The following is a 14,856-nucleotide window of genomic DNA, read 5'->3' as shown; positions in this document are numbered from 1 at the left end:
CTACGAGCTATTACAGCGCTCCGTAATATGTAGCGTTACATGTGCCGGTCGTCGACATTGTATAATTTGCTAGACGCCTAGCTGATTGTTAGTCATGAGCGTAATAACAGGTACGTTATCATGCTCGTATAGCGCTTTTATTGTTTTCGTAATCGGGTGAGATAGAATAACAAAGGCAGCGTACAGAGCGCAAGTACCGACTGTGCCGTTCTCTACCAATTTGTTCTTTCGTCGCATGAGGTTCGGCCTGTAATCGCTTCCAACAGCGGCTGCTGAGCATGCGCAGAAGATGTGCAAGAAGTCAGCATCTGGATGAGTGTTGTCAGTGGAGGACGAGGAGCCATGCGTTCAACAGTTCGCTAAACCACAGTCAGTCGAAGAGTGTTGTCGGGTGCGGTCGACAATAAACCTCGGCAGAGTCAACGTATTGATGAAGTCTGACTACAGGGCTTGAGCACAAGGTGGTAACTGCACTTTCTACTCTGGACTGTGGTAAGTACTGTGCACTATTTCACTAGGAACTGGGCGGGCTTCGTTGCACTTAGGATTTCCTTGACTCGCTCATTGTTCAGCAGAATGCGGACAGAGCGGGTTGCTGGCTAAACAAAAACCGAGTCCCACTGCCCATATTTCATCTGCTACGTAATTGTGTGATGAAATCGTGCTTCGAGTGATGCATTATTTTTGAGTATTAGAAGTATTTGTATTAGAGGGAAACACTGATTTTTTTCTTTCTTTTTTTTTTTTTTAAAGTAGATAATCCGTTTCTTAGACCACTGCAGTAGAGTTTTGTCTCATACTTACAATGTAATGGCCTCGGATGTGAGTGGCGACTAGTGTCTGCCCAGAAGGGTGCATCTATAACTGTAACAAGCCATTAATTCGGGAGTTAGGGCAATCAAGATATCCATTAGTGGCCAACTACGTTTTTCCTATGTACAAAATTGCTGAGAAATCCGTAGCATGTCTGAAAATAATTGAAATTACAGAAAAGGAAATCACTTTAAACGAATTTCTCTTGAGAACTTAATTCTTCTGCATGTACTAGGATTGGTGCTAATTATTAATTGTAGTTATCTTTCAAGTTGGTTGCGCTAATTAAATATATTAAATATATTTCATATGTGAAATTATACTTTCGCTAATTTTAACTTTCCTAATTAAATAGTGGAATTGAGTGCTCTATTATCTGAAAAAGCGTATGGTAGCTTTAAAAAAATACGTCCGGTATTAGCAGGGCCGGACCAAGGTTTTTTTTTTTTTAGCGCCCTAGGCAGAAAGATTTTTTGGCACATTTTACTGAGGATATATATTTTTTCCCTCATTGTTGTTCTGTTTTTGGCGTTCCTTAAAGAATGGCGCCCAGCGCAATAGCCCTGCTAGCCCGTACCTTAATAATGCAATGGATATTAGATTATTGTTTATAACTGCAGGCTCTATTGTACATGGGGTTAATTCTTGTGGGATTAAAATTACTTTGCCCATTGGGATTTTTCTACCGGTGTCTCAAATTAGTTCTAATTCTTCTCTGTGCTTTAAGTTAGATTCATCTTATGAATTGAATATTTATTTCTGAGGACTGATTAGAACAGCTCCGCAGTACCCGGCTGTTTTAATTAGCATGCCTGAATTTCAGCTGACATATTTCACCTTTCGATATTGCTCTTGTAGATTTTAAACAACATTTAAAATTTGAAGCGCTCCTCTTCGCACGAAACCTAGTTGAAGTACCAAGAGTTCTAACAAAGCGTTGTGAGCGAGATTGGTAATCAGATTTTAAATTCTCTTCTTCTTGATTACTACGAAACGAACGATGCAACAACAAAAATTCTTTTTAAAAGGTTTTTAAGAAAGAAGTGGAATCCACAGTCAGAAATAAAAACTAAGATAGACATTCTATATCAGTTTCATTTGAGGAAAAAGAGGATGGGGGATGCTGGAATAATCAAGTCTAGTACAAAAAAAATGCTGGTTAAAAATCTGTGCTGATGCATTTCAAGTAATTGTTATGTCGTAGTAATATTACGCTATTTTTTTTAACCTAATCATGCTATTTTTAGATGTTCTTTACGAGAATTATGCATATTACTACAGCCTGGATGTTGCTGAATTGAAAATAGTGGCCGAATACATCTCTTCAGTATTGCTATTTCCTCTTCTCTCGAACAAGACAGACAGTAGGTGGAAATATTGAACACACCGCAGTGCACTGACGTACATTTTAGTTTCACATTTGTTATGTCCTGCATAACAAATGCGTCAGTAGAATGCATCACACAAACTGGCGAAGCACTCTACTGAAACTGATCCACATCTGTGACCACATAGTCGATGTACTGTTCTCCTATCAGTAAACTCGTCCCTGCGACCTCTACACAGTTTTCATCACCAAAGGGACTGTTTTAAAGCGTACCGAATGAGGTATTGAGATTTCATAATTGATTAATGTCTATCACATATGTTTTATAATGGATTAATCGGTGTTAATGTATATTATTATTATTATCTTATTACCAGTATAAGATATTTATATTGCCTTCTTAATGTTTTGAAGGAAAAAGAAAAGGATAAGAGGTTCGAGGGTTTTTAAACCTTGCATCGCCTGATCCGGAAAACTAAGGCCCACTAACTACACAATTTCATTAAAAATGAATATATATAAGCAAGTATTTCTTCACATGAGGATGGAAAGAGTTTTTAACTTTCATGACAATGCCTTCAGGCCGTAAAAAGCACCTGATTCTGGTTATTCACATCTTGATTCGGGTGGTTAACTGTCAGATTAGGAAGTCAGTTCTTAAAATCCTAATAAGTTTATCACGACTAACTTTTTCTTCCAAGGTACAATAGAAATCAAGATAAATTTGATCAATGACTGATCAAATTTGATCAATTTGATCAGAGATGAAGAGTCTCTTGAATGGTAAGATATTCTTCCTCTGGGCAAGAGAGCCGGATGGTACTGTGGTACTAGTTTTACATGACTACAGGCCTTGTAGATTTGTTTTTAGCATGCAGTGTGCTTGTGAAATGTGATTTCATTAATGCGTAAAATTAATGGCAGTTTAAATTCTATTCATTAAAATGAACATTTGATATTCATCCTTGTCTTTGATAAGTGAGGCATTCAAAGGCTTGCATATTCAAACCTACATGAAATTTAAAGTTTCATAAAAATCCCACATTTGCATAAAGCCACAAAAGATTCCATATTAGGAACAAAAAATGAAATTGGCAAATTGAATAATGCCTTTCAACTATTAAGTTCTATCAATAAGAGTTTAAAAAAACACCTTCCAAAGTTATACATTTCGATATCGGTAATACTTCGTATTTCAGCTATTCCAAATATAGGTGGGAACCCTTGTGGGGTGGTCTAGAGGGTATTGTAATACTCGTTTCGCAAGACTAGGAACGTTCTCCCTATAGCTCCTGTTTTACTACAGAATTAATGACATGGAAGAAAAGAAACACTTTTACAATGGAATCTAAGAAGAAGAAGAAGGTAATTGTACCAATAAAATAGGATCCGATCAGATCACACTGCATATTATACTCTCGGATGTTGAAAGGTTCCGTTGCCAAACGAGGATAAGCTGGATTTATTATGTTGTAGCGGAATTGTACGCCGTCCAAAGATTGATTTTGAATTAAAGATAAATAAAGCCTTTCCACTAAAATGTCCTGGCGGGTTTCTAATACTTCTTAAAAGTGACGCTGCTCCTCGAATTCTTTACACATCGAAAAGATCAACGGAGCGACTTATTAAGGAGCCGTATCATAAAGGATAAAGCTTATGTGTAATGATCCATTTTAATGGACCATTAGGCAGAACGCATAAAGTATAGGGGTGTGCATGTCATTGTGGTAATACGGATGTAAAACGTGAAAGTTGTTTGTCCTGCTGTTTTATCATTCTGATTAATATAAATCTTAATTTTAAGTAACTTAAATACCTCACTGTGCTTTGTGAGGAACTTTTTTAAAACATAACTGGATAAAGACGAAAATATATTAGGAATCAATTCTGTTTCTTCTTGGCTGCTTTTTCTAACAGGGCAATTGTTTTCAAATTGTGTTTCACGGAACCTGGGGCTTCCCAAAGTTATCTCAAGGATTCCGCATATGTTTCGTTATTGATTTATTATTTCATTTTAATAATAGTGCTGTATTTTTTTTTTATTTAATATATTAGACATCCGCTGCCGATATGGGTTGAGAAACACACTGTAGTAGGAATTCTTGAATAATGTTAGATTATCACAGAGAAAGAGAATTCAACAAAATTATCTATTTAATGTTTATTTAATTTCGCGAAAGTTTCATACAAGAAAATTCTCTACAACATATATGGGTTATGTTTAGCCACTCGTACGTTGTAGTCTTGCTTGGCCAACAGAGACTCGGAGAAATTTTATAGCATAGCGATATAGCAGAGGAAGAGACCCTGGAGTGGAAATGGATCCATGTGAGCTGATGGGGAATTCCGCTGTTAGATGAAGGAAATGGTCGAGAGAGTGGGGTCGCAAAAGTGGCTACAGGAGAATGAGAATGGATGGATATGAAGGTAAAGACTTAAGTTAAATTTGTGATGTTTTTTTTATTAAAATGTTCACACATGAAACACCAATTATGAAATCAATTAGGATTAGCAGTTAGTTAGTCAATTAGTTATTCATGAGCAGTAGATCTGTTTTTTCTTTCTTTTATAAATCTACTGAATAAAATATTTTATATTGAGTTCAGTGCCCCGGTCTGTATACTATAATATCATCTTATCAATAAGTGTATTGTCTCAAAGTAATTTTTAACGATGTATTTGCCTTAATTAGTAAGGCTTACTAATCATTCAAACAGCGAATCGAGTTTGTTTACCTCAAACCAGTTTAAAACGCAAAAGGTTAACTGAAATATTATTAGCGACCATCTACATATTAAATCACACCCACTCCGATAGAAGAAATAAAAACGGCATTATTTCTAAGCAAAACAAGATGAGTTTATGACATGAAGAAATGGTTTTCTGTATGTCAGATTAGAAATTATATATTGCTGTGTTTTAAATGAATAACACAATTTAATGAGGGCGACTTAACCCGGTTCCTTTTTAAGTTTATTTCCAGTTTTTGCCTATTTATCTTATGCAAACATTCTGGTGCTAAACTTCCACTCAAGTTTCTCTGATACGAATCACCCTTGTTTACTTTTGTAAACAAGAGTGATTCTTAAGTTCATAAAGTTGAACTCAGGAGACTTACCAGATCGTAACTTAAACAAACAGTAACGTCATATTTGATGCAAATCAAGTGTGAGAAACTCTCAAATTTTGATATTTATTACACCGATGTACATTACATACACGATGTACTTGGATCGAATTATGATTAGAAAAACAAAATATTGCTGACTATAAAAACCATATTCAAGACGCTAAGTAAATCCGTTATCATGCTATATGAGATCTTTTGGAATCACAAATTTGTCATGAAGTCCCCAAGAAATAATCACGGGGTGAGGGGGTAAGAAATAAAACTGCATACAGTAATGAAAGAAGTGGCTGAAAATCTTATAAACGTTTACGACTTTTCTTTGCGCGTGCACACCACACACAAAATCTGCAATATTTTAAATTTCAGCTATGGGTCACGGTTTCATAAACCCTTTGTTAAGATTTTCAGAACGCCCATAAGTATGACGTAATATACGGATGACTCATTAATTCCTTTTAGCAGAGGAATAATATTGTATTATATTCTTGTATTATTATTTATAGTTTTATATTATATTAGCGCAATATTATAATCTAATATTGCACCAATCGGAAGGACATTTTTTTGAGAAATAAACTGATTTCCAAGAGGTTTGACCAAAACGTCTGGCTGTCTGTGGTGATTATTCTAAAATCGCCAGTAAAGAATGGCAAGGGACTACTGGAGCTACTAAGAGGGAAAGTATCGGTAATCTAATGTATCTTAATTGGGTGTTCTGATTGCGTATAAAAAGCAATTTATGTCTCGAAAACCCAAACAATGTAATTTTCAGCTTTACTTAAAATTATGTGGTAGCTTTGCATAAGAAAGGACACAATCGCCATCTACAGACGGAATGGTATTTTGAAAAATAAAGGAAAAATAGCAAAACACTATTAGAAAATAATGAGTGGAAGCAAATTTATACAGCATTAGCCAAAAAAAAAAAAAACAGATTACTTGCCCTTCTCTTCTAATAATTTGCATCCTTAAATTTATTCAGACTACCCTACCCACTTCCACAACGCCAGATGAAAGTTTTTGTTCCAAACCAATTACTCTCTCTCTCTCTCTCTCTCTCTTTCTCTCTCTCTCTCTCTCTCTCTCTCTCTCTGGCTGGCTGAAGGAAAACTTTCGAACATCTATCCTGCAACCAACGAACCTCTTTCAATTTAAATTTATGTTCCCTTATGCGCGTCGGCCGAGAAAGTAAGGGTGCTATCAGAATTTAGTTTACTCAATCCATTTAAAGCCGTGTTCGATCTGCTTGCACGTGGTAGCTTCCAGGAGCTATAATTTACAAATCTAAGAATGCACTCTGTTGTCCCGGAATTGTTTTTGCATTCGTTTCAACAGATTCACATCTTTCCTAAATGAGGCTGCCATAGGTGTATACAGTATTCAAGGTGCGACCCAACCATTGCTTTATACAATGGATAATCATCTGCTTTTCCCTGATGGTAAAATCCCTGTATATTACAGTATATGATGTAAAAATTATTTTTTGCATCCAGTTCCTTTGGAATTATGTCATGATTTCTGATCAAATTGGTCAGACAAGATCTTCCCTTAACAAATCCGTGATTGCCATATAACTGCCATGACAGAAATCAAGGTGATTCTGCATTACTTCTTTAACCACTGATTCCATTACTTTCTCTTGGGACAATAGTCAAGCTGGCAAGTCTATAATTGCTCACTTCGATCTATAATTGCCTTTGTGAAAACACTCAGATCTATATGTACTTCCCTGAATTATAATAATCACACACACACACACGGATACGTGCGGTTAAAGGTCTGTTTGCCTCCTTGCTGCTTCCCTCAATACAAATAGCTATATTCCATCTGCCCTAATTCCTTATTTACTTATAACTTCAACAATTTTCCCTTCCTATCGCTTATCACAAAATCATTTAGCTGCCAGTTAGAATTAGGTAAAATTCAGATATTCCCCCATCCCTTAAAATCGCTTTATCCTTGAATGTGGATTCAGATATTTATTCATTTTGTCTGCAAACTGAGCAGCAGCATCATCAACAGTTATGTCATGTATATCTTGTAAGCCAATATTGTTCATTCCTTTCCCTCTAACACTATAAGCAAAAATTTCTTTGTTACTTTTCTTCGCATTCATATCCAAAGACGTCTAGCGATGTGCCTTAGCTTGCAAAACCCTCTTAGCAACTTGATTGTAGACTGTAGGCTTCTGTAATCCATAAAAATTTTAAAAAGATCCCAAGAATGTTTCTTCTCTACCACTAGTCTCGTCAATTCATCTGATATCCAGTTAGGTCTTTATCTTGGACAATATCACTTAGTTTGTATGAAATGCCGAGTAGCTATTACGATTATCTCGCTCTCGCTCTCTCTCTCTCTCTACGAATATTACCCATTTAGAATTAGCAGTTGTAAACATCAATTGGTCCCACTAAAAACAATCTAAAACGTGTCTAAGACCATTACACTCACATTTAAGAAAGCAAGATCCATTCCCTTTACACTTGGCTATAGTTATTTCTTTAAATAAATCCCACGTCAATACACTATGATCGCTGACAACTAGAGTTTTGTTTTCTTACTGGGCCTTGATGCATGGAGTCACTGCTGATAATCAGATCAAGAGTGTAATTTTCTCTTGTCTCTTTCACATGATTCTGCTTCTGGAAAAAAAAAGAACGATCATCCAGAAAATCAAGAAAAGTTAATAATCCCCCATTACAAAACATTCTGATCTACTGGGCTGTTATATTTGCATGTATATCTCTTCATTATGCTTATCACATCCACTTAGTCTATTACACACTATACTCTCATTATGTTTTCCAAAATCTTGCCACGCCAACTGAGTGAAAATTCCAACTCACAGACAACTTGTGCCAGCTGGGTGCACCGCCTTAGTCTAAGCTCCTTAACTAAAAGCATGACGTCCATCCCCTACCATCCTGTCCTGCCTGGCTTTGTGAGACTTCTTAGCTGATAGTGTCGAATTTACGATGATTTACCTAGCCGATCAGCTGGGTAAAAAGGGGTGAAAGCAAACTTGCTAGAATAATAAAAATAATGGGGCGGGATGGCTCAGAGGTTAGAACACTGGACTACCAATCTGAGGGAGCCGGGTGGGTTCGAGTCCCGCTTTGGCGGAAGCAAACGAGTCTCCATCACGCTGGCAGACTGGCATAATAATAATAAATTACAATAATAATAAAAACCATGGCGAAAGTCATTTCGGCGGACTGCCACCCCAAGGTCGAAGTGACGGCGGAGGCAGGTAGTGGCGCCATCTGACGCCAAGAACTAACACTACCACTGTATGCAAGTCGAAGCTAAACAGGTCCACCTCCAGAGATCGATATGATGTCGAAGGGAAATAATAATAAGTTGGAGAGTATCTCCCGAAGAAGGCAGTGGAGCAAGTGCGATGTACCCCGTATGACTATCACATGGGAAGGGCAAGACCATCCAATTCCAACCACCTGGAAGTACTTCCTGTGCTAGTGACCACCCAGAAAGTAAGAAAATGCCACGGCGTGAAGTGGAGCATCGAAATGAATACATTCATCATGCGAACATACTACGAAATAACCAAGCTAGAGACCGATATGACACTGTAAGGGCGAGGCTACATACCAATTGGTCGGAACGATTGTCAGTTATTCACGAATAGCGGACCACAGAAGAACCATCGTCACTCAAAACCTGATAGCTCCTGCAATCTTGGGAAAAATCAAGCGGGTCGTGAGCAACAAAGAATATGGACAACGTAGAACCAGAGTAGCTAAAGTGGAAAGAGACGAGGTCATGATATCCAGAATAGAAGACGAGTGGAAGAAGGCAATAACAGAATTCGAAGGAATGAACCTCACAAAGACCTATGTGATACCAAATGAGAAACGCAATAGAATCGTTTGGAGAGTCACAGACCACCTCAATAGGCAAATAATACCACATTACAACAACGGTGCAACACTAGAGACCATCTACAAAACCGTATACCGTGCTGTCATAGCAGCCCCTAAAATTAATGGAAGCGAAACGAGAGACCAGCAACAGAAGAAACGAAAAAACAAGGAACCGCCATCTTGGGAAAGAGAATCTCAGCAGAAGAAGAACAATTAAGAGTCAAGATAGGTGAGTTGAGCCAGTACAAACGGGGGTTAATAGGAGTAAGAAAGTGACTGTAAAAGTTAAGAACATCCTCAAGAGAGACAAAGTCCACGGTTAAAAAAAAAAAAAAAAAAACGCAATACCAAAAATTAAAGAATAGGACAATATTTAGACACGCCTCCTCGCACCCAGCAAGAGCTCGAGAGAATGGACATAAAAGAGATGGGCGGTTCGGGAGGAAGAAGTACAGCAGTCGATCAGGAAGTCACACAACTAGCGAATCCCAGCAATGGATAACACCGATACAAAGAGAGCTTCCAGAAGAAAATAAACAAACCGAATCTTCGATGGAAACCAAAGAGAAAACAGGAGTATCGGGAATGACGGAAACAGACCACCCGAGCAGAAGACGATCGAGGAGTTCTGGGGCAACATAATAGCCGAGCTCCCTGGAAAAGATGGGAGATTCGGGAGGAAGAAGTATAACAGTCGTTTAGAGAGTCCCACTACTAACGAACCCCACGAATAGATAACGTACAGGAATAGACATCTACTGGTGGCGCCTCCGTAGCCAGGTGGGAAGGAGCAGCCAGCAGTGCGTAGCACACGCTTCTTGATTGACCGGGGTTCGAGCCCGTCACCACCAAATACGCAGGATGCGGAAAGGTCAGGGAATGACCACCGCATATCCCGGAGCAATATGGCCTTAGTTGCTAATGCTCCTAAAAACCAGATAACAAACAACATCTACTGGTACAAGAAGCGCACTTACACACAGAAGCACCTAGGAGAGCAGTTCATCCAAAAGATAAGGCACCAGAGACAATCCCAGAATTTTGTACTCAAGGAATCACATATCTGAAGGCTAAAGACCAAGTTAGAAGAAACCAGGCGAAATACAGATGATCACCGGTCTTCCAACGATGTACAAGATCCTAACTAGCTGCACAACAAAGAACATATAAGATCACTTGGAGAACCAGAACTTTAAGGCCAAATAGCAGAACATATACAAGGAGCAATTTACCATTGATGCCACAGTTATAGTGAAAGCTTACAAGAAGCGCCACAAACTGAACACGGCCTATATCGATTACCTCAAGGCCTTCCAGTGCCAAACTTCTATAAGCAACCATGGTGAAATAGTGGAGGATAGTGTATCATGGTGAAATAGTGGATGATAGTGTAATATGGTGAAATAGTGGAGGATAGTGTATCATGGTGAAATAGTGGAGGATAGTGTATCATGGTGAAATAGTGGAGGATAGTGTATCATGGTGAAATAGTGGAGGATAGTGTATCACGGTGAAATAGTGGAGGATAGTGTATCACGGTGAAATAGTGGAGGATAGTGTATCATGGTGAAATAATGGAGGGTAGTGTATCATGGTGAAATAGTGGAGGATAGTGTATCATGGTGAAATAGTGGAGGATAGTGTAACTTGGTGAAATAGTGGAGGATAGTGTAACAGGGTGAAATAGTGAATAGCGGAACATGGTGAAATAGGTCGAGAACATCACAACCAGACTGATTCCCATAAGGAGAGAAATCTTTCAGGGAGATTCATTAACCCCACTGTCGTTCTGGCTAGCACTCAATCCGCTGTCCTCAACAACAGCAAGTATGGAAGGAAAAACCAGTACGCCTTCACCCACCTGATGTACATGGATAACATCAAGCGCTATGCAACAATCGAGAAACAACTCCAGCAATTAATCCGGATCACCGAAGAATTCACCAATGATATCAGAATGGAGTTTGGTCTATACAAACGCAAGACCCACAGATTGCATCGGGGAAATTAGAAGGCCAAAACTACCAGCTGTAAAAGTTAAGAGCAAACTTAAAGAGATCGAAACCATGACAGGAAGAGAGACCTACAAATACCTGGGAATAATGCAGGCTCAACAGTTAGAGCACTAGGAGATCAAAGCCTGCTTGACCGAAAAATACCATCAGAGACTCAGAAGCCCGCTTAAAACAAAGCTGAATGGTGGGAATACAGTGCAATCCATAAACATCTATGGAGTCCCAGTGGTACCATACTCCTTCGGGATCATAGATGGATTAACACCGAGCTGGAGGATATCATGAGAAAGACAAGGACATTAATGATCAAGAGCAGCCAACACCACCCGAAGTTAGCAGTGGAGAGACTGACAATAGCTCGAAAAGAAGGAGGAAGGGGCCTGATTGAACTCATCGAGCACAGCGATAGTTAACCTGAAGTATTACTTCAGGTTAACTATCGCTTTCTTTCTAAAGGAGAAAATATTGGAGAAAATTTGCAAAGAACTGATAGAGATTAAAAGCTACCATAAAGTTTTAGGTTTCAACACACATTCATTTTCCTGTAAATAAAAGTTGTAGATATGTAAGAGTCCAAATATTAATGGTAGGGCAGTGTATTTGATTGTGAAGTCCCCGGCCCCAGTAAACCTTGTCCTTTATTTCCGGACTGTTGCTGTATATCCCAATTAAACAACATTGCAAAAATAAATTTCACTACTGCTTCTGGCTGCTGTAAATAGTCTGCGTATCTCTGCCAAATTATCAGTTTTCTAATCTTCTTGATACTGCCTCAACAAACACTAATTCTTTTCCCCTTCTACTTAACTCTAAACATTCTCTCCTATTAACAAGCACAGACGACACTGAGAAAAATTCTGCCCCACGAGCCTTGCCAATCTCTGGGCCGAATTCATTGAAAATTATCTCATCGTGTATTCCCTCTTATGATGCCTGTTAAAATTCCCGAAGACAGTTTCAAATTTAATTCGACCTCAGCTTTTCTCGACATTTCCCTATACTTGTTGATTAAATCCTTAGGTCGCTTATTCTTAATATGATTAATACACACCAATGTCTTAAACAATATATCACCTTTTGGCCCTTAACAAAAAAGAAAAAAAAATCAGCGGAACTACCAAAAACAGAACGCACTGGTTCCACAGAAGTAGACACGGTTGCCGACTTTATTGTCACAGACGCAGGAAATGTACTAAAAGGATTGATGAAATAGGACCAGGGTATTTCTGCCATGAGCAATAACTTAATAATGTTGTGCGTCAGTTATCTTTTAAGGAAAAGAGAGCACAGTTACCAGTCTACAGATGTTAAAAAATTTGCATTACTTTGGGCACTAAGTTCTTATTGGGATAAGCTTACAATTACAAAAAAAAAATTGTTGCCTTTTTTTCCATTGTATCCTTGAAGTCCACTTCTGATAACTGCACTTTAATACACAGATAATTGTGAACGACTGGAACAGTATCACTCATCATTCCACACAGCCTTCTTTAATTAGCATATTATATTACATTATACAACGAAATAAAATGAAAGTGTACAACATAAGTTGATATTCCATTTAAATGTAAATTGATCGGAAATTCACTTCTTTCAAATGCTTCATTAAGTAATACCGTTTGAATCTAGTTGAATTTACTGATTGGTTTCCTAGTTTTTCACGTTGTTGGATGGACGGTTACCCCTGATTAACCGGAATTAATTACAGTTAATCAGGGTTATTCCGGGAGAGCTGCCTTATAACTCTAAACTCCTAACTTTAAGCAGCTTTCCCGAAATACAAATAAAAAAGGTTATTTATTTTTATGATCATAATGCAAGTACATCCATCAACTAGCAGATATGTCAAGGAAGTGCAACAGGAACATCTCTTTCAAGGGCAATTTCGTCACACGTGACACATTTGGACTTCTTATGAGTCCCAGGTCTGTTTAGTTCACAAGACCGTACTGCATTTGAAAAGCATAAAATGCGAGACGTGGTAAATATCCTGTCTAGAAAGATGAAATGTTTCGGTAGTTACGCTTGCGATAACCCATACTAGCAAGATGGACGTCTGGACTTAGCAAGCACATGTTGTATCAGAAAAACTTTACTGGGCTAAGCAAGTGACCTAAAACGCAAACCACAAGCAAAGGGCATCCACAAGGTTTCAAGACTTCTACCAAGCAATTGCAGTCGCAATATCGGGTGGCTCAAATAGGAGCATCTCTTCTGTATAGCTACAAAACCTAGGAAATAAAGTGATCCTCCAGAAGTACTTGTCCAAAAGTCATTCAAATTGAATTGATACACTAGATAACGGTTAGCGCCATGAAATATCTTATGTTCGTAGTAGAGGGATTTTTTTTATCATTCGGAGACCCCGTTTTCTCTTTTATCTCACGCGTAAACTGTGATTTATCTTTAGATACGCTAATTAATCCATTTAACGTGCTGAGGAAATTCATGGGAAGCCATAACAGTAATCGCAGAGCGTGGGATTAGCCCAGCCATAAACAGTCTGTAATTAGTCACACAAACAGTCCCTGATCAATACGGTTTCTAAGTCGATACGCTTCACAAGGACAACCTCACTCTTCTTCAGAAACAGTGTCTGCTTAGAGTGGAAGAACTTGATCAGCTTTGAGGAAAATAAAAAGCGAGGCATCTGCTGAAATAAATTAAAAAAGAAACGCGTTAAAATGAATAAACTTTTCTTATGCCATTTATATGGGATAGGATTCTGCCAGGCAATTAAATATTTGAGAGCAAGTCAGCTGTTTTTAGAAGTGAAAAATTCTATGGCTTTATCTAAAAAATAACTAAGGATTGTCATCCAGCCGAGCCATAACCAGTTTTATCACTAAACCTGTTTTGGCTCTAAACTATCTGACATCTTTATGTTCATTAAATTTCTTTGCTGAGTACAGTTTCTGTTTTCATTCTTGGCAACACATGAATAAACATTTTCTTATTTTTTTGCCTTTGGTTATTGGTTTCGTATAAAGGTCACTGCATTTTCTGTTTACTTGCTAAAACTTTACTAAGCCATAAGCAAAACGAAAGAGCTATATTCAGCAACTCACTGAAAATAAACTAAAACAGAGTCTGTTTTTTTTTGTTTTTTTTTACCAGTCAGACTAGAAGTAAAGTACAGTTCAGACTTCAACAACTAGACATGAATCATTAGAAACTTTATTTTGGACATTTTTATAAAATGATAGCGAGTAATAGCGAAATGTCTTTCAACTCTGAGCATTTAGAATTTCAGCCCCAAGTACGTATGAAAGAAAGTTGCATTCATTTGAAATTTTAGAAAAAATTAACGCTCATTTAAAATAAGAAAGAGACATTCAGATGGAAATTTGAAGATTTTGAGCTGACTAATATTTACCCAACGTCAAGGCAGTGATATTATATATACATTTTTTTTTTTTTTAATTTTAGCTGTGAACTTTTAAGTTTAGTGGCAATGATAATCTAATTCAGCCAACCTCTCATCTGCTTTAACAAAACTCACCTGTCGTTCTGCTTATTTTAATGCAAATTAAAAAAAATAATAATAACAAAACTAAGAACACTACTAACTCCCCCGTGAATATGCACCTATCCAGGGCGGATACGTGCATATCCACGGATTCTAGTATAAATACTAAAACACAAACTCAAAAGCTCGAACGAAGAAGTTTCAGATTCGCATCCTGGAGC

At 37.8% G+C, this 14,856-nt stretch overlaps 1 protein-coding gene across 2 annotated transcripts in view; it reads left to right on the top strand.

Annotated features, from left to right (window-relative positions):
* The first annotated feature begins 330 nt into the window (after positions 1–330).
* The window catches only part of LOC150083141 (glutamate receptor ionotropic, NMDA 2B-like), a 223,924-nt gene continuing 209,398 nt past the window's right edge, over positions 331–14,856 (top strand). For both annotated transcript variants that reach the window (XM_090377835.1, XM_090377834.1), the window contains exon 1: positions 331–492. The gene's annotated coding sequence lies outside the window, so the exon portion shown is untranslated. The remainder of the gene's footprint in view (positions 493–14,856) is intronic.

This window comes from Mastigoproctus giganteus, chromosome 7, assembly GCF_048544385.1.
Source record: "Mastigoproctus giganteus isolate SK-2022 chromosome 7, ASM4854438v1, whole genome shotgun sequence".
Lineage (NCBI taxonomy): Eukaryota > Metazoa > Arthropoda > Arachnida > Uropygi > Thelyphonidae > Mastigoproctus > Mastigoproctus giganteus.
Note: the sequence above shows the minus strand (reverse complement) of the source record. Positions and strands in the feature narration are given on the sequence as shown.